Source organism: Diabrotica undecimpunctata, chromosome 2 (assembly GCF_040954645.1).
Source record: "Diabrotica undecimpunctata isolate CICGRU chromosome 2, icDiaUnde3, whole genome shotgun sequence".
Classification (NCBI taxonomy): domain Eukaryota; kingdom Metazoa; phylum Arthropoda; class Insecta; order Coleoptera; family Chrysomelidae; genus Diabrotica; species Diabrotica undecimpunctata.
In genome coordinates, this window is record NC_092804.1 from 100232438 (window position 1) to 100260116 (window position 27679).

Below are 27679 nucleotides of genomic sequence, written 5' to 3' on the forward strand. Positions count from 1 at the left end.
GAGAAGTAATCTAGTGCCGGTAGTTTTGCACGGTGTAAAAGTATATTTTTTTGTGAGTAAGAGTTTAAAAAATGGTAGCAGTTCTGGTCTATGAATGCTGATTGGGATAAGTTGCCATTATTAAGTTTTGCAAGTAGAAATCAGATTTTCATCGAAAAATCACAGACAAAGAGATTTTTGGCAGCCAAAATAGCCAGTGCTCTGTGAAAGGAGAAGAAAATGAAGGAGTTTAGTTAGAGAGTTTATGATAAACGAATGTCAGGGACATTTTAGAATTTAAAGTTGACTGGTTTTTTGATAAGAATATTGCAGAGTCATAAGTTTTGAAACTTAACAAACAATTAAAATTAATTTGTAAGGTTTCCTTTTGGTAATTTTCTGTAAAATAGTATCTGTTACTTGTTAAAGCTAATTTAATTTGGGCTGCGCAGTTTAATTACTTAAGATAGGGAAACATTGATATTTCAAGTGATTTGTTTATACGTGTAATAATTTTCCAAGGGATTTTAACATTATATTGAATTGTATTGAACAAATTTTAATTTTATGTCGCTCCTTCTACTCCTGTAACTAGTTAACTTCAAGCATTAGCGAAAAGCGCTACTACCTGACTTGACAATGGCAAGTGCGACCTTGCCGAAACGTCGTCAAAATAATGGTTTTTATCAAAACCTTCTTCTTCTTTTATAGTGCCGTGCACCTATAGTGCGTTGGCGAATTATCTTAAGGCCAGACGTCTGTCTTTTGCGGCATGCAAAAGATTGTCAGTGTTATTTATGCCTGTCCAGTTCTTTGTGTTCCGTAGCCATGACATTTATTTATGCCTCTCTTGCCTTCAATCTTTTCCTGGATGATTAGTTGAGGGATTGCGTATTTTTTTCCTCTCAGAATATGGCCGGGGTATCCAGTTTTTCGTACCTTGATCAAATTGAGTAGTTCTCTCTCAGTATTTGCCTTTCTTAAGACTTCCTCGTTTCTCACCCTATCTGTCCATGGTATATGCGGAACATTCTTCGCAACGTCCACATTTCGAAGGCCTCCAACTTATTAATGGAAGGTACTCTTAACGTCCATATTTCCATGCCCTATAACAATATGGACCATACATAGCATTTAACCATCCTGTAGCGGAGATTGAAGGAAAGATTGCGGTTACATAATAGCGGTTTAAATTTGATAAAAGCTTGTCTTGCTTGTTCGCTACGGCATTTTACTTCTTTTTGAGGATCCCATTGGTCATTCATAATCATTCCCAAGTTTTTAAATGTTTTCATTTGATCGATTGGAGAATTATCTACTTGCAGTTGTATTCTTAAAAGTGCGCTTTTACTTATTACCATGCATTTAGTTTTTCCAGCATTTATCCATTTATCTTCAAATCTTATAAAAACCAAAATTATTCAAAGCGGAGTCAAACCCGGAAAACTACAGATAGCACATATAACTTCCGCGAAAATTTCAAGTGTAATATATATATATATATATATATATATATATATATATATATATATATATATATATATATATATATATATATATATATATATATATATATATATATATATATATATATATATTATATATGTATATATCAAAGGAAGAATTGTAAAAAAAATAAATATCTTATGATTGAAGGTAGAATCTCAAAAGATATTTATCAGTTCAAGATATAAAAAAGAATGTAAAAAATTATAGAGTTATTAACCTAACCAGTTCTAGAGGGAGGCTGTTTGGTACAGTTAATAAAAAAAGAATTGAAAACTATTTCACAGACATCGAAGAGCAAAGCGGTTTTTGCACTGGTAGATTCTTTTTGGAAACTACATTCATACTACAATAACAAGTAGAAAAAAGGGTGGACGGAAATTTAAAAACTTATGTTTATAGGTCTGAAAAAAAAACGCACGGCAGTGTGCCAATTAACAAGTTATTTGATTTGTTTTAGAACACTGGTTTAAATAATTTATTTTTAAAAACCCTAGAAAAGTAATATAACTAACCTATTAAAATATAAAAATGGAAAACAATCTGTCACAACCATTTGAAAAATCCAAAACAAGCATATTGCATTTCTTCTCTGAAGAGCTGCAAAGAACTCTGAAGGTATGGAGAACAAAGTTTTCGAAAATGGGAATTGAAATCAAAGAAGGCTGTAGATAAGCAGATATTAATAGCGAATGTTGAACATGACTTAGCTTTCATGACCAGAAGGGTGATCGAAGAGTATACTAAATGCGAGTTGAAGATAAACAGACAAAAAACTGGATTACGGAAAATAGGATTATAAACGGTCGTAAGGCGTATAAACATCATTAGAACTTTTGGCACAGATTGTTGACAAATTACACAAAGAAATAATAATATACTTAATTAAAGTATATAAATATAATCAATGAACAGCTCAAGAACTTTCTACTCCCAGAGATAGCCGAAGAACAATTTGAATTTATACAGAGAACACAACATACCAATGCTGCTCTGTTTCGTAGATTACACAAAGGCTTTCGATTCAGTAAAATGGGATCCCCTCTGGAATATAATGGAAAATATGGGAGTACCTAACCACCTAGTTAACCTAATATGAAATCTGTATGATAAAAACTCAGCCAAAGTTAAAATACGCGGAATATATTCAGATGCGTTGCATCTTCATTCAAAGGGCTGTATACTATAACCTTTATTGTACAACATATTATCTGAATATATAATGAGAAAAGTACTAGATGGATGGCATAGAGGAATCACTATAGGAGGCAGAAAAATCAGCAGACTTGGATACGCAGATGCTACACTTATACTAGCAGCGAATGAAGTCAAAATGATTACCATCACTGAACGGCTAAGCTGGATAAGCGAAGAATTCGGACTTCAGATCAACACCGGAAAAAACAAAAATAATGATCATAGACAGAGCAAATAATAATCTACCGCACATACACCAAGTGGCGAATTAATTTTGAAGTGGTAGACAGATTTGTAGACTAGGGCTCCCTGATAACCAACAATGGCGATTGGTCCTCAGAAATCAAGCGTAGACTAGTAATGGTCTGAACTGCAACAGCTAAACTGATTAAAATATGGAAAGACCGAACAATAACAAGAAATACCAAGCTTAGGTTGGTCAATGCTTTTATTTTTGCCATTGCTACATACGCAGCTGAAACATAGACTCTCAAAAAAATCGGTAGAAATAAGATCGAAGCCTTCGAAATGTGGGTCTATAGAAGAATTGTATGCGTGTCCTGGACAGAACAAAAATCCAACCTCTCCATTCTGGAAGAGCTTCATATAAAAGACATGCTATTAAAAAATCTAAACCGAGCATATCTAATTTAATTCGGCCACATAGCTAGAAGAGCGGGGACAACGGAATTATTGGTGATAGAAGAAAAGGTAGAACGCCGAAGGCCAAGAGGAAGATCTGCAACACGTTGATAGACCAAATTAAGACTGGTGGGAAATGGGAGACAGCAAGCCAATATTATTTAGAATGTCACCACGCCCTGACATGGGCTCAAGGAATGAGGAGGAATTAAAGCGCTAGAAATGGATATTCTATGAAGGTCTTGCAGAATTTTTCGATTACACCGTATCCGAAACAAAAAATTGTAGAATGTTCAAAAGCAAAAATACCATTGACGACAGAATAGCTTCCCGGCAATTAATTTTCCATGGGCACATAAAACGAATAACCGATGAACGATGTCTAAAATATGTTAGTGTATATTCCATCAAATAGACGAAAACGAGGTTGGCCCCGAAATACTTCGAACCATGGAACCGAGACGCCCGACTGGAAACGACTGGAACGCTCAACAAAGCAGCAGGAGCTGTGGGACCCTTGCAATATATATATATATATATATATATATATATATATATATATATATATATATATATATATATATATATATATATATATATATATATATATACTACAAACCGTCCAATTAGTGTTCACTTGATCATGTACATAATGTTTCCGATTATGCAATTTCGGCCTCGTTATGATACATATCGCAGGCATATGGCCCTTTCTTGTTGCATGTAATCCAAAGTCTAGTGATAACTACATATGTTAAAAACTATTAAATATTTCTCAAAAACTGAATTTGTATATCTATATAGATATGTAATATGATAAGACAACTTGAATCTAAATTAATAGAATTCAATATTCGCGAAAACAGAGACAAAAAACGTTAAAGTGTTAAAAAATATCCAGATCGACTTGAACACATTTGATGCATACAAATAGTACTTTGTAATACTGGAGAAAATTCTAGACTCTTGAAATAAAGAACTGTTTCTTTTACCCACATTGTCCTGCTACAACACAGTACTCGGTAATAAAGATAGATTATTATTACAAATGTTAAATATCACAAAATCAATAAGAATTTGAGATCACCGAAAGGGAATAAATAAAGATACGGCTCAACAGTTTTAAGATTAAGGTACCAAAAACGTCTAATTGCAAAGAAAAACGAAGAACATGAATTTATACAGAAAACCAACATGACTATCTCATTTATTTTATAGTAATTCTTAATCATTAACAATGTTTTATATTTTTTTGATTTCATTTAAATTTCTTTAAATAAATTTATTTCTTTAAATAAATTTAAATTTATTATTTGCCTTTTTAATTCTTCCTGTATATAATACTTATGAAAGAAATATTCATTCCACTCTCATCGCTTATGTTTAAATGACCCAGCACAAATCAAAAGTCGACAAGTTCTCGAGAACAAAAAACATAACCCAATCATCATGCACGTTTATCTACTCGTAAATGACATACGATACCTGTTACTCTCCGTACGTGAGTGGTGCCTGCACCACGGTGCCTGGCTACTTCGTGTACGTGGTACCGTCAAGCAGAATTTCGACTCGCAACATCAACTCTAGGCGCTGAAGACAACTCGGTCAGTGGAGGGGATTCGGCGACCAGCACCTGTTTGGTTTTAACCCCTTCCCGGGGTTGCTGCTATAGGCACGAGCTTAAACCCCTCTTTAAATGATTCTTCCAGGTATACAATAGAGATACATCAGACTCAGGGGTCGATATGTCTGCGGTGCTATTAGTGGTTGATGGTTTTAGCCGCATATGGAATAGGGTCGATGGACTCGCATTGCGGCGATTCTGAAAAGACGTGAATCATAGTTGGATTTTCGATTTTTAGATAGCTTTTTTATGTGGAAGAGGTTGTTTCGGGTCAGAGGTGTACGAAATTTATGTTGGGCGGATTTGTATGAGCGAAGTTTCTGTCGCTTATTCTTTTATTTTTTTTTGAAAATTTAGGATTATAGTAATAAAAGTAGTATCAGACATATAAACATAAAATTATACCTTAATATATGTGTAATAAAAAGATATTTAAAGCTTTTGTTTATAGTTAATTGCATTCTACACACCGTAAAAACTACAGGATATCTATCAGGATCTATCACCTTATAAATCACAAACATTGGAATTTACTAGGCTATAACGATCACAATATAGTAAACTGATCACCTTTATACATGAGTTGCATCCTTTTTATCCGGCATACAAAAAAAGGAAGATCACTAACACCACAAATAGACGAGAGTAAGAAAATTACTACCAACTAGTCATAATGCGTGTAGAACTGGAAGCCTTTCACAGACTTCTATGATTATGATTTCAACAAGATCTGAGTTCAACATAATTTTAACTATTAGAAATCTTATACTTCCACTGACAAAATCGACTCCTTAGGAAATATAATTTATTTTCTACATTTTGTTTTCATACATTGGTAGATTTTATAATGAGTGACGTTAACATGTAGTAAGACGAGTAACCCAACCAATAAACCAATTACAAATACTACTTATATGACATTTGACATCACATAAATCCAAATCGAATATATATAAAGATATATATATATATATATATATATATATATATATATATATATATATATAATATATATATATATATATATATATATATATATATAATAGATACAATAGGGTTTTTCTATGAGTACAATAGAAGCAGTGAAAATAGAAACAATAATAAAATAAATGTTAATGGGATAATATTATACTGGAATAGTAATTTAAATGTAAAGTTGCATTTATAAAACTGAATAAATCGAGCAGCTAATAGTTGATAAAGAATATAGAAATATATTCATATATAGAAAGATATATTAACTAATAACGCATATTTTATAAAAGAGAGAAATGCATAATAGACCAATAAAGTTTATTAAGGGTTGCCGAATATGATGAATTAAAAATAATAAAAAAACACAAGTGGCAAACGTACATGTAGCTAATACCCAATAAAACAAAATGAAAAAAATAAATAAACATTCAAGAAGACTCAAAAATCTACATTTTCAGCGTAAAATTTGAACTGCAAAACCAAACTTAAATACAAATAGTTTTTTAACATAGTTGAAAAATATAGAGTAGTACTAATAAAAGTAGTCAATTAATCTCTGAAGTCTAAGGCTTTAAAGGTGGATCTATTGACCTAATCGTATAAAAATCTTGCAATGAAAATGGAATACCTATATCCATCTCCATCTTCAGTGTAAAATTTAAAATTTACAATGCAACAATTTTAATAAAGATAGACAATATAAACTTGTAATAGTCAAAAATTTGGATTAATTTTAAAAATTATTAATAAAAAAGCAAGGATATTATTAGGTAGATCTACTTACTAGTCGATCAGAAACCTCCCAATAGAAGTGGAGTATTTACCGAATACAACAAATATACACATACTACAAACAATAATATACGATAATATTTAATGAATAACAACTAGGAGTGAATGAGGTTGATGGAGAAGCTTAACTTGGGAAGTAATGTAAAAACTTAAGCAAAAGCTGAAATGTAGATTAAGGCAGCAAGCTAACTAAAAAAAACCTGACCACAATTATTCAGTACTTGAATAATAATAGATCAAACAAATAGGTAAAATACATAAAAACTAAAAAAAGAAACCGAGGAGGTACAAACATCGATAATACTTATATAAAATCGATTAAGACAAAACTTTAGCTAGACAAAAAAGTAAACAGTAAACCGTAATACCGAAATTAATAAGTTTAATTGGCAACAGAGAATATCATCACATAATGATCATATATTGTATTTAGATGTGATTAATCCACAATTTATTGTATTGAATATTACACTCTAACTAAAATTTGACGTTTGGATTTCCACTCCGGAAATCGTTTTCAAAAAAGAATATTTAAGAATTATGTGAAAGGACTGTAACCGCCAAAGTTGTTGAGGGGATAGTATAATCCCCTTTGGCCGTTTTACTCTTTTCACACTGTTCTTAAATTCTTGTTTGAAAACGATTTCCGTAGTGGAAATAGAACCGTCATATTTTAGTTAAAATGTAATTTCTATGTCAATCAATTGTGACTTAATCCCATATAAACACAATTTTTAACTTAGACAAATCACAACAAAACAGTTGCAGAACCTTAGAATGCTTATAAACTTTATTAAGAAAAAATACACTGTAGAAAAGAAAAAAGCAATAATACTGAATAGAAAACAAAATTAAAATAGTGTAGGAAACAATCAAAATGGATACCAGTTAAAATAGGTTCTAAAACTGTTTTCTTGTGACATTTTTAAGTTAAATATTGTATATGGATGGGATTAAACCACAATTGATTGTAATGAAAATTACAGTTTATATTTGTTTTGACGTTCTGTAGAACCTGTAGAAAGCGTCATTTGATACATCTACAGGTTTACATAATTTCTTAATTTATAATATTTTTGAAACCTGCGTCTGGATTTAAAATCAAAAAGTTCAAACAAATGTACGCCAAATCATAATTGACATTTTTTATCCCAAAAAAAATTTAGGAGCTACCTAAATCGAAGAAAAAATTTATAACATTAATATATAAAAAAAATTTATATATTAATGTTTTATTTAATGCATGTGCTTTATAAATTAGAGCTGAAGAAATATGAATATTAAAGAAACATCATAATACTTATAATACTAGTGCGAACATTTGATACGAAAAAAAAATATGAAATTTCTAATATTGTTTTGAAGCTATTTTCTTGTGCATCTTAATACAATTTACAATAAAAATAAAAAAATTTAAAAATTTTAATAACATGTTTTAATATACCCGTCTATTTTTAAAGCTTAATATATAGTAAACAATATACAAAATGAAATAATAACAGGTGGTATCTAATTATTATCAATATGCAAGAAAATCGAGCGTGAAGCATAAATTTCGTACACTTCCAAACATAAAATACAACAATTTACCAACAAACCCCACATATAACCACAAAAATTGTCAAAAACTTACCATCTGGGCACTCGTCGCACCACCTTCCGACGCTTCGACATCGCTTTCGGAGCTTATTTCACATAGAGGCTGGTCGCTGGTCGCTGAAGAACTGCTGGGTGCGCGAATCCATGAGTCAGTGTCGGTGGTTATCGGCAGGGAGCCGAAGGTACCATACATGGATCTGGTGCCATATATGGGTTGCAGTGGCAGTATCAGGAGGACTAGCTCGTAGTGAGGACATGTTGCGATGGCCAGGATAATGCACCGCGATGATTTTATTCTTTTTAGAATAAATGTGGGAATTACATAATGTTTATTTTACATCGTTAAAACGAACTAAAAGAAAAGTTACCAATTAGTAACCTATTTTATATAGCGATAAAAAAGACTTCCCAATTTTTAAATATAAACTTTTGCACAAAATAAAATAATTTTTAAAAATAATATAATATTTTACTTTTACTTCGTTCGTTCGTTCCGAAATGTTTGCGCAATCACTTTCCTGAGATACCCTAAAATATGGTTCAAGAGGTCGCCCATGCAAAAAGTTGTTCAAATTTTTTTAAACAATTTTGTTTAAACAAATTGTAACAATGAATTTTTTCGGTCCGGACATTTTTTTTTAAATGTTTTGGACCATTCTGAACAAAATAGTTTTTTTTGTAATTTTTCTATAAACTCGATCGTTTTCGAGTTATAAACAATTTAAAACTGAAAAAAACTCAAAATTACGATTTTTAAGACTCAAAAACACAACTGAAAAATATTATTTTTGAATACACCAAGGGCCTAAATTGAAGTTCAAACCTTGTTTCATCATCTCTCCATAAGTATTTTGGGCTTATTTAATTTTAAAACATTGTTTTTTAATCGGAAATGAAGCGCTTATGAGCTTATGACAGGACGGGCGCTGGGGCTGCGGCGTGTATAAGACGACATCTATGGCACAAATTTTTTTTGGTTTAAATTCTCATTGTACAAATAAGCGCCCGATCTGCCATGTACAATTCATTAACAATTAAAAACAATGTTTTAAAATAAAATAAGACCAGAATTTTCATCGGGAGCTGATAGAAGAAATCTTGAACTTCAATTTAGGCACTTGATGATTTCAAAAATAATAACTTTTCGCCTGGGCGACCTCTAAAAACTTTATTTTAGGGTATATTCTGAAAGTAAATATTCAAAAAAAATCTCAGGGGAATATTTTTTCGAACGAACCCGAGCTTTTCCCCTTGTCTACTTAGTGTTTTGAATTTCAGATATAAAAAATCAATTTTTTTACTATCAAAATTATAATTATAATTTGATTTATAATCAAAATGCATTACTTTTAATTATATATTTGACTTTTAGAAGCATTTTATTTTTTGGATGCACCACCACAAAATATTTGACCGAAATGTGATATTGAGTCATTAAAATAAATGCAGCATCTTTAAATTTTAATATAATTTTAATTTTGACCAACCAGTTTTTTCAAAAATATTAATGACCATTGCACTCCATATTCGGTGAATTTGTGCATATCTTAGATCTATCAAATTCTCTGTTTATTTTACAATCTGCGTTTTTTTTTCAAGAACATATTCAGTAAATTTTTTTTCCACCTTAAAATAAGTAGCTAGAAACAAATTACACACTTTTAGAGCTTAGTAAACTTGGACCATTTATATATTAATACATTTAACGGCGTTTGAAATAAAAAAAATATAAATATAAAATATAGTACTTACTGAATAGGGATAATTATATTATCGAGAGTATTTTCCTAATTGTTCTTATATTTACAGTGAAATAGTAATCACTAGCGGACCAACTTGACATCGAGTTTTTTAAATGAAATTTTTATTTTGCGAGAAAAATATACAACATATACAATGACCGGAAGTAAAAATATTTTTATCAATAACTCAAAAACTATAAATGATAATTTCGTGAACTTACATTTTTGAACTCTACGTTGAATTCTCTATTGATTTGACTAATAAAGAATGCAATTTTTAGTTCATCAAATGTCGACATGGGTATCATTTAGCAGTTAATTTTGCATGCTGATCACAAATCCGGTGTCAGATTTGCTCTATCTTGACGTTTTATGCGCGTTTCAGGTCACTTCCGGTGTCGGATCGCAACCGGAAGTACATATTTAGATTCCTCTCGACGAGACCTTTCGATCCATATATACATTGTGGGGCTAAAACTTAAAGTAAATTTTAACTTCCGGTCATCTCAAAACCGGAAGTGAATTTTTGTACCAAAAGTATATCTTGACAATCTCATACGTAATACTAATAATATTCCGAAAAAATATTTTAATGATCTAATATGGTTTTTGAGTAAAGTGGTGGACAAGAAAAGGTCTTAGCGTTTTAGTATATAAGATTGTACAAAACAATGTTGTTGGTATATTGATTAGAATGCGCTATGTTGTCTTAACATAGATCAATCATTATAGAGACCCTTCATTTAAAGTTGATTAATAATTTCATCAGATGAATTTTATTGAAATTAGTTTGTCGAAAAAGCTTTAAAATTACTGAAATAATCATTATAAGGTTTATGGGTTAACAACACCAGAAATTATTTTATTTTGGTAATTCTAATCTAAAAGCTCTTTTCTATAATTAAAAAACTCATATTAAGAATATATTTTTATCACAACGTTTCCGATCTAGTTTCTCTTAATTCGATAACTTTTCTGAAGATCAGAAGATCGCATTCCTTATCATCTTAATATATTGGATTACAGGATTTTAATTGACTACTTTTTAAAGAGCCTCATAAAACGGTATTAACAATGATAATGTTTGATATTCGAACCTATTGTGTACAGATACCTTTTTTTCTGACGTTACACCTTACGTTAAACCAATTGTTTGCAGTGTTCTTTTCATTCCAGTCGACTCAAATATGTACCGTGCCGGTATGAGACTGGTCATGGGACATAGGGTATAACGAAAAAATCACCCAGGAATCAACTAAGTACATAACATAAGAGCTACAGCTATGTAACTTACGGTAGATTTGACTGAGGATGACATACACTCACCCATATATACACACACGCACAAATATGTGCATCATGCTGAATTAGCATATCCCTAGACAGCTGCATCATAACTGATTCATCCTATGCCGAGATTCGTGCTGCAATTACTGCGCTTCTCAATCCCGAGGTGTACCCTTAGCGATGACTCAAAAAGGTCTCAACAATCAAGGTTCTACAGTGCTTCACATTTATCAGTAACATTATTTCCGTTGGTTATTAATTACTTCTTTTTACTGGTAGCTTTTAAGTTTCGGTCTCTTTCTGTATTTGAGCTCCTGTATTGAAATATTATTTCTAAATACTGAAGAATAATGGTTTATATAAGTAATTTAGCAATTTAATAAATATTAAAATACGACCCAATTATACGACCATTACGGAAAATCACTTGATATTCGGTGAATTTTTATTCCGACTTCGAAATAAGTCCATAAAACTTCAATAATACGACCATCATTCCGGTGAGTTCTTTAAACGTTTCGAATTGACCGTTAAATTCGGTCCAAATTTTATGGCTTTATTAAAACCAGTAGTTCGTTGTCGTTTTGGGGAGCTTTTTAAGTTGTGAATAGCTGATTATTTTCAATTTTATCTGAATATATTATAAACATCAAAATTCAAAATAATATATGTGCTACACAATCATGTTTGTTTCTTCTTGACGTGCTATCTCCGCGACGAAGGTTGGCAATCATCACTGCTATTTTAACTTTTGACACTACAGCCCGAAAAAGTTCAGTTGAGCTGGATCCAAAGCATTATCTGAGGTTTCTCAGCTAGGACATTCTTTTTCTACCTATGCTGCACTTTTCTTGAATCTTTCCCTGCATTATTAGTTTTAGGAATTCATATCTGTCACCACGTGTTATATGACACAGATATTGTAGTTTTCTTATTTGGATGGAATCCAGTATCTCCCTGCTGTTCTCTATTCTTATTAGTACTTCTTCATTGGTTATTCTGTCCATCAGATTCTCAGCATTATAAAAATTAATGGGAAAATCCCAGTAGTTAGCTGTATACCATCGTTTAAAAAACTTATACAGAAGTAAAGCAGTTCACATTTGTATTTAGGTATAAAACATATAATTAAAACTTTTTTAAAAAGTGTCCTCAAAATTTATACAGGAGCATAAGGTGACGTTTTCGATCTAGATCAGATCATCCTTAGTGCCTTCTTTTGTAATTGAAGCTAACACTAAAATTGTAGCTGTGACATCAATATATGGTTTTACATTGTTCCAAATTTAAATTCTAATGTGACTCTAGGTCGATGACATTGGATAGAAATTTAATACTTAAAGAGCAACATGTTTCTTTGCTCGACTTAAACACGTGGTTCTTGTCAGTTAAAACGACAAAAGTTGGTCTGTGTCGTTTTAACTGACAAGAACCACTGGTGTTGTGAGATTTCATTGTTCAGTATTATTGCCACGCCATGTCGATGTTGTGTATCATTATTACCCGAATAGTATGTCATATGGTCTCCAACTTTACATTTTCCATTTCCTATCCATCGGGTTTCACTTATTCCTAAAAGATTGATGTTAATTCTTTTCATTTCTTGGATTATATTGTGTGTTTTTCCGGATTTGAACATGCTGGTCACATTCGACGTTCCAATTTTAAATTGATGGTCAGCTTTTTTCTTTTTCTGGTAGGGATTTCGCTGGTTGGCGACCTGAAAAGCTCTGATTCATTTTCTGCCCGATCTTGGTCTTCGATACCCATGATCAGTACACGTCTGCTTACCCTGTCTTCTCATTTCATGATGATTCGATTAGGGATATCTTACGATCTTTAATACAGTGGTTTCCCGTTGCCTTCTGTATTCTTATGCTGTCGGCTAATGTCTTAGCTCATCCGCCTTTAGGGCCAGTTTCCCAACCATAGGGCAAAGAAGTGCCCTGCCACTTACCAGCTGATCCGCCCGAAGCCGTTGGCCAGTAAGTGAAGGGATTGCTTATACCGGCAATCTTTCGGACGTCAGAGCCTCGTTAGTTATCTGGCAGGATGCACCGAATAGGCAGGATCAAGACCATTACACGGGCAGGTGAGGTTGACATTTGGATCGGAGAGGCTATACGTTGCGCAAAACTATCCCTTACATCCCATGTATCCAATGTTTCTTGTTTAATATTTATTAAATATTGGTTGTAGTAGCAGCGGCTCTTCTCAATATAGCCAGCAACTGTCTTACGGAAACTTTAAGGATTTTTTCTGGTTTAATATTTTGTTTATCGGTGCTCATATCACACAGTATGTCCTCCTCTATAGTTTATTTACACTGCCTTTGTAGTAGAGGTGTTTCATCAGTTGACTTTGAAACTTCTTTTCTTACTGAACTTTTGCTCAACTTTTGACTGCTTAAATCCAATACACTAGACGAAAACCTACTGCCAATGGTTCCAATGATTTTCTTCTTACGGGTTTGTCTCTGTCGGATTTTCTAATTTTCTAGACATTCGAAAGGTAGGTCATCTACAGTCTTGTTTTGAGAACTAGTTTTCTGATTCATTTCCTTGTACTCATTCATACGAACGAACTCATAACAGAGATATGTTATCGTCTCTTGGTAGTTTATTAAAAAAATTATTATCGGAAAGCCGTAGTAATCAATGAATTTTCTGTTCTTCTCTTGAACTCCCAATCCAGATCCATATAAAGTTTTTGAAGATCAATAAAACTTCTTTTCTAGATGCTAGTATCGCCTTATCCTATTCCATTAATGTTTGTGACTCTTAACAATTAATGCCTATTCAACACACCGCTATTTTGCATGATTTGCTAAGTGTCAGTATGGTCCAAAAGAAAGATATTTCGACAGTGATATTTCTTTCCAATTGGAATCTAACCATTCCTTTCTGAGTATTTCATGGTTTTCCAATCTTCAGGAGGAACTTCTGAGACTCGGAAGTGAAAACAAACGAACCGTTCATTTGGTAATTATTATCAAATAATATTGCAATGCACGATTGTAGAGACCACTATTCGAAGAAATATGAAGCCACAAGACTTCTCATCGATGATGATTAAAAGCCGAGTAGAGTAAAAACGTTAAAATAAGCGGGGAGAGACCAGAATTCCTTTGCTATTTAGGAGCATGTGTCTGTATGTTAGTTAAACTAGCTTAATATATATCTCTAGTGCTGTATTTTTCCTCTACAGTATTAATCCATATGTCACTGTTCGTCGTATCACTGCTGGGTACAATCAATGGGTTACTTTTAACTTGAACTCACATGCCTTACCTTCAATTCAGCACGCCGTTCCAGAACAATTTTTTGGTCTCGCGAATTCTATTATTAATGTAATTCTAGACCCATTTGTGTATCTATGTTTGTTACCTTAGAATATTTTAATTTAATTAATATAATATAATATAAATGTATCCGTATGTTTTAACGTGAAAACACATTGATTTTAAAATATGTGTAAACTATTTATTTTGCTATATTTTCCCTAACTTATAAATGTAGAAAATGAAAAAATCGTAGCCAAATATCGTAGATATTTAACCCCATCTACAATAGTGGATATATACCCCTAGATTGGTTAAAATCTACATTGTACTATAACTATAAAAATAAAAAGTAGGTGCAAAAGATGTGATGAGTTTCGACGAATCAGCTAATGGGTCAGATATTGAATTATTTCTAAAGGTTCTTCATAATCTAGTACGCAAACAATACGAGCAAGATATGAGTAAACTACAGTTGGGTTTTCGAGAAGGTCTAGAAACTAAAGAAACTCAAACAAAGCATTTGACGGTTAAACAGAGTATAAACATTCTAGAAATTTAATAAGAAAAGGTTTAGACGTCCAAGATACAAGATTTATCTAGTACCTGTACGATCACCAGGTAGCGTCAGTAAGTCAATATAACTTAAAAACATCCAAACAAAATCTGTATCCGAGCCAATCAAGGTTGTTTACTGAAGTTTATGATTTTACATATATTCTGTTTCAGAGCGCATTTTAAGCTTAAATAGACGGTTAAGAACATTGATAAATAATTTAAGACATGCTAAGGATACAGTGATAGGTGATGACAGCTCTGAGGGTTTAAAGCAATTACTTAACAAGGTGGTCGGCAACAAAATAGTAGCCGAACGATATCAACAAGGTTTAAAAATTAACACCGCAAAAACCAAGGTATTGATAGAAAAGCAGAACCCGATTTAACCAACATACATAAATGTGTAGGAAATAGACACAACTACAGTTTTTAAGTTCGAATACCTTTGGATAGGTAAGAATATGAATCACTCGATCAGAATAAATAATTTGATAAACAAATACTATATGGCTTTGTGAAGTGTACATGCATAATTTTGTATGAATTTAAAACGTGGACGGTAAAAGGCAGAAATCTAAATAAATTAGAAGCGTTTGCAATACGAGTATATCGACGAATATTAAGCATATCTGGGACTACCTACACCATTAGCTTGTAAGTTTTATGGCAAATGGGCGGAAAACGTGAGCTCATCGATATCAGAAAAAGCGGATAACATCTACTGTTGTTTTTCTTCTCAGATCTTCGTTTCTAATATGATTACTTTCATTTATCATGATTTTCTTAAAGCTGTTTTAGTTGATTCAAGTCTATTGACAGGTTGGTTAGTAAGTATCATGGTCTTTATTCCATAAGTCAATACATAAAGGTACATGGCAATGTGTCAAAAACCTTTCGCTTTAAATTAATTTTGATTTTTAGAGCTTTTATATTAAAACTTAGATTATCTACCACCCAGGTCAATCTTGTTCTTCTTGTAATTTCTGCAGTTTGATTTTGTTTCTTTTCTTTTCTTTATTTTATTTTATGTCCCAAGTATAAGCATTCTTCTTCATTTTCAATATTTCTATCATCAAGCGTGATATCAATATCTTTAGTTAACATTACCGTAGTTTCTCAATATTCATTTTAAGTCCTACAATCTTTGATATTTGATTGAATTCTGTTGCACATCTCGTGCAATTCCTTTATACAAGTGCTAATTAGTATAATATCTGCAAACCGCAACTGATTTAAGCAGCGTCCATCTATGTGTATACCTGGTTTTCCCATTCTAGTTTTTTAAAAATATCCTCTAAGGCAAGTCTAAATAGGCGATATCTTTGATTGCCTGATTGAGGGATAGCTTTGATTGAATGTTAAATATTGCTTTCTTATAAATGTATTCTAGCGGGAGTCTATTCTAAAAATATTCCAGGCATGAAATATTGCCCGTTATTCTCTGGAATAGAAAGCTTTATTATAATCAATTAATGTGAACTGAAGCGGAATTTTATATTCCGTGTATTTTGTTACGAGTCTGCGTACTAATTGAAGGTGATCAATTGTGCTGACGCTTGGTTAGAGTCCAATTTATTTGTTATAACCTTTGATGTTAACTTACGTGGGTGTGGTAAAAGACTAATTGGTCGTAATTGTTCATGTTCATTCGATCTCCCATCTTATGCAAAATGGTTACTTGTGCGTTGTTAAACGACTCTGTGATTTCTTTAGTTGTAAGGCAGCTGTTAAATAGGATTTTTATTGCTCTAGAGTGATTTCTCCACTTATTTTGAGCATCTAGATTAGTACTCGATCTTGCGCCGCTACGCGGCCGTTTTTTATTTGGAATAAGGCTATTTTTATTTCTTCTTTTGTTATTTCAGAAACTAGTTCCGAGCCTACGTTAGATATGATCATGTACTGAATATATTTTATCTGGTTTTGGTATTTGACTTAAGTATAATTTTGTTAATTAACATTGAAATAAACTACTAATCTTGCAATAATCTATAAATCAAATATATAAAAAAACTTTACCATGCAAATAAGTATGGTATACAACACAACTTATTATATATACATATAGTATATAAGATGTTACGCGCAAAGCCCGAAATTGGACAAATGATTGTCGACAAATGGAAAAATGATTATCGAAACGTTCATCGATTCGAATTGATTATTATTGACAAGTGGCGTACCAAATCAAAAATCGAACATTTTTTGTTAATTATTTGATATTTTTATATTCTCTGTTTATATATAGAGTTGTTCTCTTTCGAATCGACTATGTGATAAAATGCTTTGTCAAACTAAAATATAAATAATAAGAAGAAATTGTTCTGCATTAGAGTGATAACTAGACTTCGGCAAATATGCAAATAAAAATGTAGAAAATATGCGCATAAATATGCACGTGTTTACCCGAAAATATGCAAATATTTTACAAAATATGCATAGAAATAAATAAAAAAATCGTAAAATAGTAACAATTTTATTTAAAAAAAAGTGTACATAACTAAATATTTCCTACTATTCATTAAGATTTACATTTATTTTAAGTAACTACATCATTTTTAAGTATGAATAAACTTATTTAGAATTATGGTAACAATAAATGACCAAGCGGTGTTCAAAATTTTCTAACAAAAACTTGTGGCTTCTGTCTGAGTACATATATTTATATATGGAAAAACTTCGTTCAACATCAACTGATGTAACGGGAGCATTTTTCAAACCAACCAAAACATTTGGTTCTAAATTAATTGTTTCCGAAATATTTCCAGCTAGAACACTGACTACTTCAGAAAGAATATGGTAACCTTTATTTTTTTCCATAGTAGCTTCAAATTTTTTTAAAATATCTTTTCCAATATTACCTCTAACGTTCCGACAACATGACGCAAATTCTTTTATTAATGCTGTACTTTCGAACAATGACAGTTTTGGTGATTCTAACTGAGTAAATGTTTTTTGAACAAAACTAAAATTTGATTTTATAAATGAAAGTTCTTGTTGAAGCAAGTTACTCTGAAAAGTTTGTTTAGAATCCAAAAGAGATTGGGAACTGTCATCTGTTAACGTATCAATTATGTTCTTTATTTTAACAAAATGATCTGCATAAAAATTAGCTGCTTCTAACCATGTTCCCCATCGCTTTAAAATAGGTTGTGGTGGAAGAGGAATGTTAATAGCATTTCTTTATAAAGTTGAATTCTTATAGGAGATTTAAGAAATACTTTTTTGACACTGGATATCATGGTATTTACAAGAGGAAACTTTTTTCGTATTTCCTCTGCAACTCTGTTTAATCCATGCGCTACACAAGTAACATGTATTAAATCTGCGAAAAATATTTTTAAATTTTGTCCTGCTTTCACCATATAATAAGTAAGTAATTTATTAGAAGGAATAGTTGTCGGAAGAAAAAAAGTTGCTAATGTTTCTTGTATAAAACGCGAAATTGTTAAAGCATTTGTTTTCTCAAGTTGCTGGCATGAAATAAGATGAGATTTTGGTAAGGTATCTTCTTTAAGAACACCAATCAATAAATGAGCAATATACTTTCCTGAGGAATCAGTGGTTTCGTCTACAGATATGTAAAAATAATTATCTGCAATTTCTTCCTTAATATTAATTAACACCGACGAGTATAGCCCGTTCACATTATTTCTTCTTAGAGACCGATCACTTGGAACATTAAGTTTGCAATATTTTTTTAGAAACGAACTAAAATTTACATTTGCTACTTTTGAAAGCGGTATGTTTGCAGACACTAATGCGCGACACAAGTCTTCATTAAAAGTTTCTTGCTCATCTAATTTTTTTGAAGTAGATTGGAAACATTTAGCCATTGAAGTTTGATGTTTTCCTCCTATTTTTCCTTTTTTTGCAATGTGTGAAGCAGTTCTCACATGTTGGTCTATCTGAAATTTCTTCTCACATGCTATCTATAAATAAAAATAAAAACCTTTATTTTAGCCCAACCTTTAAAATATAAAAATATACAAGGTGTTTTTGGTTAATCAAATAACTGGTTTGGAAAAAAAAAACACTCGCTAAGTGTTTTAAATGCAGTATTAATCCACAAATTAGTTTTTGTTACTAACCATTAGTACATCATATAACTTTAAAATTCAACAAAAGTTTTTTTTTGTTAATTCAATTACAATAAAAATAATTGTGTTTTAGAATAGCTGACTTCATAAAAAAAAAGTAAAGGTAAAAAATTTTTCTAAATACACACCATTGTATTGTACCATGGACAATTTTTTCTCACTAAAGGAAGCTATTTTTCATTTAAAAACAACCTACGAGTAGTAAATTTCAAGTAAATACGTTTATTGGTTTTAAAGTTATTGTTGTTATTAACTAAAAGAATTTAATTTTTTTTAATTTTAACACCCTGTATCTCGAAAAGTAAATAAGTTTGACCCCTCATTAACTATATCGTTTTGTTCAATTTTTCGAGAAGTATCTACAGTCAAACGTTGTAAGTGTCATTTGGAAACACCCTGTATGTATGAAATATTAGATATTTAATAGAAAATATTAGATACTTACAATTTTGCCACAGACTGAACAGTAGATTTATCCCATATCCATAGACAGCTCTTTATAAGGTTTAATCCAAGTTGAAGCACTGGTTGTTTTAGGCATTATAAAATCACAATCTTCGTTTTTGTTACGCACAACGAGTGTTTACGCTTTGAATATCAAAACAAAAATTATTTACAAATCTGAGCATCAAATTAGAAATGTTTAGGTACCTAATTCAATAAACTGGGAGATTTTGGAAAATCCCTAAATTAGGAACAAAACTATTAGCCGTTTACCTGCTGTTAAGATACAATAAATTGTAGATAGATTTGGGGATTAGATCATAAAATGCAAATGAGCGAACCCTTAGCGATTATCCTCAGTGACCGAGACTTTCTAAGAATGTTGAGGGCTACTTAAATTGATCTTCTTTGAAATTGTAAATGTTTTGTACCTGTAGAGATTACGTACTTAGATCATTTCTTGATTAAAATGACTCCAAATTTTATACAAGAATTGAAATAAATTGGTATGTTTAAAAATTTTCAAATACAGTATAAAAATCTGAACTTTTATGCACTTTATGCAAACTTTTATACAAATATGCCAAAATATGAAATATTTGCATAAAATATGCACAATATGCAAAATATGCAATATGCATATTTGCCGAAGTCTAGTGATAACGTTAGTGAAACATTTCAAAGCTTCAAGAAATAGGTAGATCACTATAATATAGGGAAGTTGTTTGTGAAACATGTTAGATTTGTAAGAGATGTGTCTAATAATTTAATTTGATTCAATGATGTAGAACCTCATCAATGTTTGTTTGCCTTTAATAACAAATGGGGATTCATCGTAAAAATCGATATGAATCGACATCTGTCATAGTCTCCCATTGACGCCTGGCTACTTATTGAAATTCAAACATTTTACAGCAATTGTTTTATACAAACTCCGAAGATTATGTCGATTTCAAAGATTGTACAGTAAAGGGGTACAATGCTAGAAGTGGACAAGAGGTTCCGTACAATGCTAGGATTGTCCAATTTCGGAAATTGCTCGTAACATATTCCATCAAATTACAAAGGAAAAATAATAAAATGCTGAGTTTTTTTTATTATACTTTTAAATGAGATTAAAAATAATCCTGATAATAATTTACAGTTTAAACTTAAAGAGTGTCAACGAATATAAAAATGATTGCTTTATTCCACATAGGTCGAAGTAACTCTTAATAAAGTAGTTGATGTTTACTGTTTATATTTTATTATTCTTAAACATGATTTTAAAATTAAAATTATGTATGTAAATAGAGTTGTTAAACAATATTTCTGTATTTTTTTGTACGATAAATTCCAAACAAATAAAGAATTCAAATAAAATTGGTAGTTTTTATTAGCGAATAAACCATAAATTAGTTATGCAGTACTGTACTCCTCGAAACTATTCACATATACATACTTCTTCCACCCGTCCAAGAAATTCCGTCGTGAAACAAAAACTCCGAAAAATTTTGTGGAAACGAGCAAACACCACTTCGGTGAGCTAGGCCAGTAAAAATCAGTTTTAACAGTGAAATGTCTGAAGTTCGTCGAACTTTGAAACTGAAATATAATTTTCAAATAAAAGTAAGTAAAGTAGCAAAAAATCTCATCTATAGTTCATTTAGCCGAATCTAAAATAGAAAATAATATATTTACATTTATTTTGACTCATTACCGTGTCTTGATATCACAAAATATTGTAATTTTATTACCTGGTTGACTAATAACGTGTTACCAAAATTGGAAAGAAAGCTCACAAACTTAGACTCAGTTGCGAACTGAAGGTTTGCCTGTGTCCTTACGCATATATAAAAAATGTACTGCGCTTTCTTCCTACATACTATTTTAACACTTCAATTTTGTAACACATCAAATTTTTTAGTTAAAAATGTAATTATCATTAAAATCAATTGTGACTTTCCCATATAAACAAAATATTTAACTATTCTTCCTATTCTGATCATATTATGTAAATGATATCGAGATATATACGACTCTAATAGTGATTTATAAAAAAATTGAGAAGTTACTCGATATTAGTCATAACAGTGAATCTACTTAAATCTATTTTCTTTCAACCATTAATGGATAATATTCTAATACTAGCTAAATAGCTAGTTACCAAATATTTTAAATCGTTAGTTAATAAAAGATCGCAGCAAGAATAATGTTTTATTCTATGTAATCATCTTCATTACTTTTTGTATTTTTTTATTTAATATAACGTCACTTACCAAAGTATTCTTTCGTTTTTATATATACTTTAATTTTATCTACTATGACCTATTTGTAGGGTATGGTCATCCGTTGTAGAGCTACTTGAACTGGCCTAAAAGCTCAAACGTACGTCGCCAAATTCCCAAAAACAATAGCACGTGGCCCGCCAACTAAGATATTTTTTGGTCCCTTTTTCAGAAGTCGTCGGACACCAAAGCCCGGTAGCCGATATTCAAGTGAGCGTGTTTCTGGAGAAACACGCTCACTTGAAATGACTATCGAAGGACCATATACGGCGGCCGGACTCAGTGGCGTACGTGATACGAAAAGTTTATACCGGAATGTGTTACGAATTCTTGTAATTTGCAGATCGAACCGTGTGAATCGGAGAATTTTTTGCGGGTGGCCACACTAATGGCTACAGGAATAGAGAGTTCGATGTCAGCTCGGTAGGCTTAAGGCTTCATTTGGGTTTTTATGACTTTTGTGTTTTTAATTTTATATATTAAGTGCTAATGGACTATATACTGTACCATGAGTCTCAAATTTGGTTAATCACTGGCAATTAACTTGAATTTAGATTTTAATAAAAGTGCCCGGGTAACTAAAGAAGTGAAAAAAGCCTTGTACCAAATCAGATTCTGTTTAACGTTTAGATGTTAAGTGGATAATATAAATCGCTTTTATATACAATTTGTGCCACGCTATGTTTTCAAAATCAACAGAAAAAAAACGTAAAATGATAATAGAAAGGTCCAACAAAAAATACAACTAAAAGAAATCACTGTATCACTGTTGTAATTTAATTTGTTTATAGATAACTAAAATTGGCGGACACACTACCGAAATTTAGGATGACAATTGGTAAAAAGCCATAATAAAACGATCAAATATGGAAAAAGCCACTAAGTAACAATAGTACACATAGCACAAATCCACATAGTACAAACTCATAATTACTACATTTATACTATACTTAACAGTTAAATGAATAACATAGATACCGTAAAATTATAAAACGGCTTAAAAACTAAAAACAATAACTTGTATGGATTAAAGCCTCTTCCCCAACCCTTGCCTTACTATTTCCTAGGCCATAGAACATAAAATGATAAATTTTTGGATCATTGAACTAAAGTCCCTGTTCATAATGTTTATGTTATATCTAAATATGCTAATTATATATATATATATATATATATATATATATATATATATATATATATATATATATATATATATATATATATATATAACAAGCTAGTCTTCTACAGCTGGCGCCGCTTCTCGCATCCTAATTTCCAGCGTTTTCTGTCGAAGCAATCTTCAGTTGTTAAATCTCTGGCGGTCATTGCATCGTCGACATCGTCTCTCCAGGATCGTCTTGGTCTACCTCGTTTTCTTCTAGTTGGCGGAGTCCATTCTTCTATTTTTTTGGCCATCTATTGTCAGGCATTCTCTGAAGGTGTCCATACCAGTTAAGTCTTTTGGCTTCGATTGTGTCTATTATGTCTAGATCGATTTCCATTTCTCTCCGAATATCTTCGTTTCTCACCCTATCAAGTTTAGTGAGCTGGCAACATCGTCTCCAGTAGTTTATTTCCATGGCCTTAATTTTTGATTTGTTTCTTTGGTTTATTTCCCAGAGTTCGGCGCCGTACAGCCCAATACTTTCTATTATTGTTTTATAGATTCTTCTTTTATTTTCTTTTGTTATTTTTTTATTCCATAATAGTCCGTGTAGTTGTCTGGTGGCTGATCTTGCTTGGCCAATCCTGGAGTGTAGTTCTTCGCTACTTCCTGCTTTTGATGTTATTTGGACTCCCAAGTATTTGAAATTGTCTGTTGGTTTTATAGTTCCCATTTCGATTTGTAGGCTTTCTGGTTTTTCTCCTACAACTAAGTACTCAGTTTTTTGTATATTAATTGTGAGGCCCCATTTGGTATACTCATCTTCCAGTTTTCTAAGCATGTAGCCTACATCACTCTCGTCTTCAGCTAGAATGGCTTGGTCGTCAGCGAAGTGTATCGTGTACAATCTATCATCTCCGATTGGGATGCCCATATTGCAGCACTCTCTTCTCCACACTGAGAGTGCCTCATTTAGATATATTTTGAAGAGTGTAGGTGCTATGCAGCAGCCTTGCTTTAGGCCCTTACTAATAGGAATTTCTCTAGTTAATCTATTTCCAGTTTTAATGTTTGCCGTCATATTTTTGTAGAGTTGTTGTACGGCTTGTATATTTTTTTTGCTTATTCCTTGTTTTTCCATTGCTAACCAAAGCATTGAAAGTGGTACACTATCGTATGCCTTTGTCAGATCTATAAAGACTATATGAGTTGAAAGGTTGTGGGCTAATCTTTTCTCGATAACTTGCTTTAGAGAGAATATACTGTCCATACAGGATCTGCCTGCACGAAAGCCATTCTGTTCTTCAACATCTGTCATCTCTTTTTCAATTTTGTTTTTTATTATTTTTCCATACAGTCTTGAGAGTGAATTTATGACACTTAGCCCCCTGTAGTTTGAACAATTCTTTCTATCTCCTTTTTTGTAGATGTTGTTAATATGTGCTTTTGTCCACTCCGGTGGTAAGTCGTGTCCATTATAGAATAAGGTGAAGACATACGCCAGTAATTCCCGTAATACTTGTGGGCTATGTTTTAATAATTCATTTGGTATACCTTGTGGTCCGCATGACTTCCGATTTTTTAGAGTTTGTATTGCATTCTCGACTTCCTGTACTGTTATTTCATCGTCTTCACTGAATTCCAGTTCATATGTTGTTGAACTGATGTTCGTGAATTGAGGTCTTGTTTCAGTCAAAAGTTGTGAGTAGTGTTCGATCCAAGATCTTTCTTCTATTAAATCTATTCTACTCGTTTCTTTTCTGTTTGTTCTCAGATTTTTTACCGTTTTCCATGCTTCCCTTGATCTTGTTGACCCTATATATTTGTTGAGTTCTTCGCATTTACTTTCCCAGAAAATATTTTTTGCTTTAGTTACTAAATTTTTTACTTCTCTGTTTGATCTTGCATATGTTCGTCTATCATCTGGATCATTTGTTTGTAGCCACTTTTGATATGCTTGTTTCTTGTTGTGTACTGCATTGGCGATGTCATTTGTCCACCACAATGGAGTATTCTTTTTATAAATATGCTAATTAAATATATAAAAGTGTCGTTTTTATACTTATACCCAATAGGAAGGTTACCCTATAATAAGGTAGTAAATAAGTTTTTCCTTGGCAGAATCGCACAAAAATCTAGAAACATAGTGGCTGTCATAAGAGTTTTCAAATGATATAATAGTACATAATGGTGCCCGATCGTTATTTTTCAAGGAATCACTGAAAAATTATAAAAAGTATTAATAGGGTCTTTGGATCATTTACTCAAAAATTTATGTATTTGGTAATTTATTTAGAAATCTACTGCACATCATACAATTTTAACGTTATTCATAAACAGTCCCAAACTTCGTTAGTCAGAAGTTGCCAACTTCATCGACATTCATTTATGAAGCTCTTTTATAACATTCGAGACTTCTTCAGTAGTGTCAACCAATAAGTTCGACGCTATATTATCGACATAGTCTTGACTGACTTCATTGGGATGTCTTCCGTGCAGAGGTTTACTTATCCAGGTGTGCATTTTTTACTTTTTAGAAAGTTGGTTCATGCGCATTCTGGTTCTCTTAGTTTGATCGGTGTTGTGTCATCTTCTGCACAAATCGTGGGATGTAGAGCAGATGTCTCAGCCTGCATCTGAAAATAAGTTTTTATTATAATTAAGTAATTATTATTATTTTAGCTGTTCAGAAGTACACGATGAAAATTACAACGGAAAAAAATAATAAATTATAATAAGAATTTAGTTTATGAAAAATAAAACAGAATGCTACTTACAAAATACCCATAATAACTAAAAAGCATGCCAATATCCACGAATCACCAAATAATATTTGTATTTTTAAGGATATGAAGATATTAAATAATTAATAATCCCAACCCTATTGGAGTCTAGTAAGTTCCCCACCGAAGACGTCTTTGAATATTTTTAAGCTCCAGCAATTTCTAAAATTGAATCTGTTTCACTGAATTCAAATTTAAACAGTTGTTATTCTGTAGATAGAAATAAAAAAACACTTGCTTAGTCACAGAATTTTAGGTTTGTTGAAAAATTTTGTAATATTTAATTAAATATACATACATAGAAACCCTGTAAAGAGTACCATCAATTCTTTTAATTAGGTACTAAATCCATAAATTAAAGGTTAATTGGCTTATTCTGTTTTTTAATATAAACGATAGGTTTTTGAGTACTAGAATTAAAAATAATTTTTATACAGTTTATTTTATTGGGGATATGATGTATATCAGTCAAAATATCCTGAACGTATTGCTCAGGACTGGGTGACAAAATCGGTAGTAAAATGTATGGATCACGATCGATATTGATTTTTATTATTAATTTTGAGTTTGAGCTAAATAAAATGTACTCAAATGTAGTTAAACTTTATTGCCAACATAAAATTGTAAACATGTTTACCAAAATTAAATCTTAACTATATATTTATATATAAATGAATGTTTTAAAATTTGAATTTGCAATGCAAACACTAAATGTTAAATAATAATAATATTAAAAAATACTAAATATTTGTTTTTTTTTTCAGGTAAGTTAAATGCTGAAGATGTTATAGTGGTAAGTTTTTTTGAAAAATGTTTATAGTTTTTATTACACATTTTAATGTCTTTTAAAATTTATACCTGTGTTTGTAATTATTCAGTTATTTTAATATATATATATATATATATATATATATATATATATATATATATATGTATATATATATATATATATATATATATATATATATATATATATGTATATATATATATATATATATATATATATATATATATATATATATATATAAATGTTTTGGATGGGTTGGAGTCAATAAAAGGGTTATGCATGCAGGTAAAAACGCAGAAATAAAGCGGCTACAAAATCTAACAATAGGATAATACAGCATTGAGGGGGTAAAAAACTTTACATACTTAGGATCCCTATTTACGTCTGATAACAACGTTGCAGGGGAAGTGAGGAGGCGAATATTGATTACCAATAAATGTTGCCATGACCAGTGACGTAGCCAGGGGGGTGTCCAGGGGTCCGGACACCCTACGAAATATTATCAAATATTGATGATTTTAAAATTCAATAAATACGTAAAAAATATTAAATTGGACAATTTTATTTCAAATGTAAAAAATAATTTAATTTTTCTGAAGATTATTGTGAAGAGACAAATCGTCTAATATTTGTTCTATACCTTTTATTAGGGAGTACTGCCTCTTAAATTATTTTAAATAGTGTCCGCATACGGTTTTCAACGGATTGCGGGACTTTAAAAGTCAAACAACAAAACTGTGATCATAGTTAGTACACGACGTACGTTAAAGTTTAAAGTTTGAAAAATACTCGATAAATACGGATTTTGAAACCTCTTTTTCAAAAAGCTTTTTTAAACGATGGAAATGCGTAGTTGAAAAATTTTATAATCAGAATACCATCCAAACAGTTTATTAAGAGCGGAAAATTTCATTCAAGTTATGACAAAGGAAGTAGAAGATATACCTAGTCAGTTAAATAGTCAATTAGCAAAAGAACGGGAAGAAAATAGAAGAGCTTTAAGACCTAACAG

General features: G+C 31.3%; 1 protein-coding gene and 1 long non-coding RNA gene across 3 annotated transcripts in view; one reads left to right on the forward strand and one right to left on the reverse strand.

Annotated features, from left to right (window-relative positions):
• Positions 1 to 8437, reverse strand: part of LOC140434757 (uncharacterized) — a 57492-nt gene extending 49055 nt beyond the window's left edge. The window contains exons 1-2 of the long non-coding RNA XR_011950084.1: positions 8349 to 8437; positions 4810 to 5146 (exon numbers count right to left, since the gene is read on the reverse strand). This is a non-coding gene — a long non-coding RNA (uncharacterized lncRNA). The remainder of the gene's footprint in view (positions 1 to 4809; positions 5147 to 8348) is intronic.
• Positions 1 to 27679, forward strand: part of bs (serum response factor blistered) — a 396649-nt gene that overhangs the window by 238826 nt on the left and 130144 nt on the right. The gene's annotated exons all lie outside the window — the stretch shown is intronic.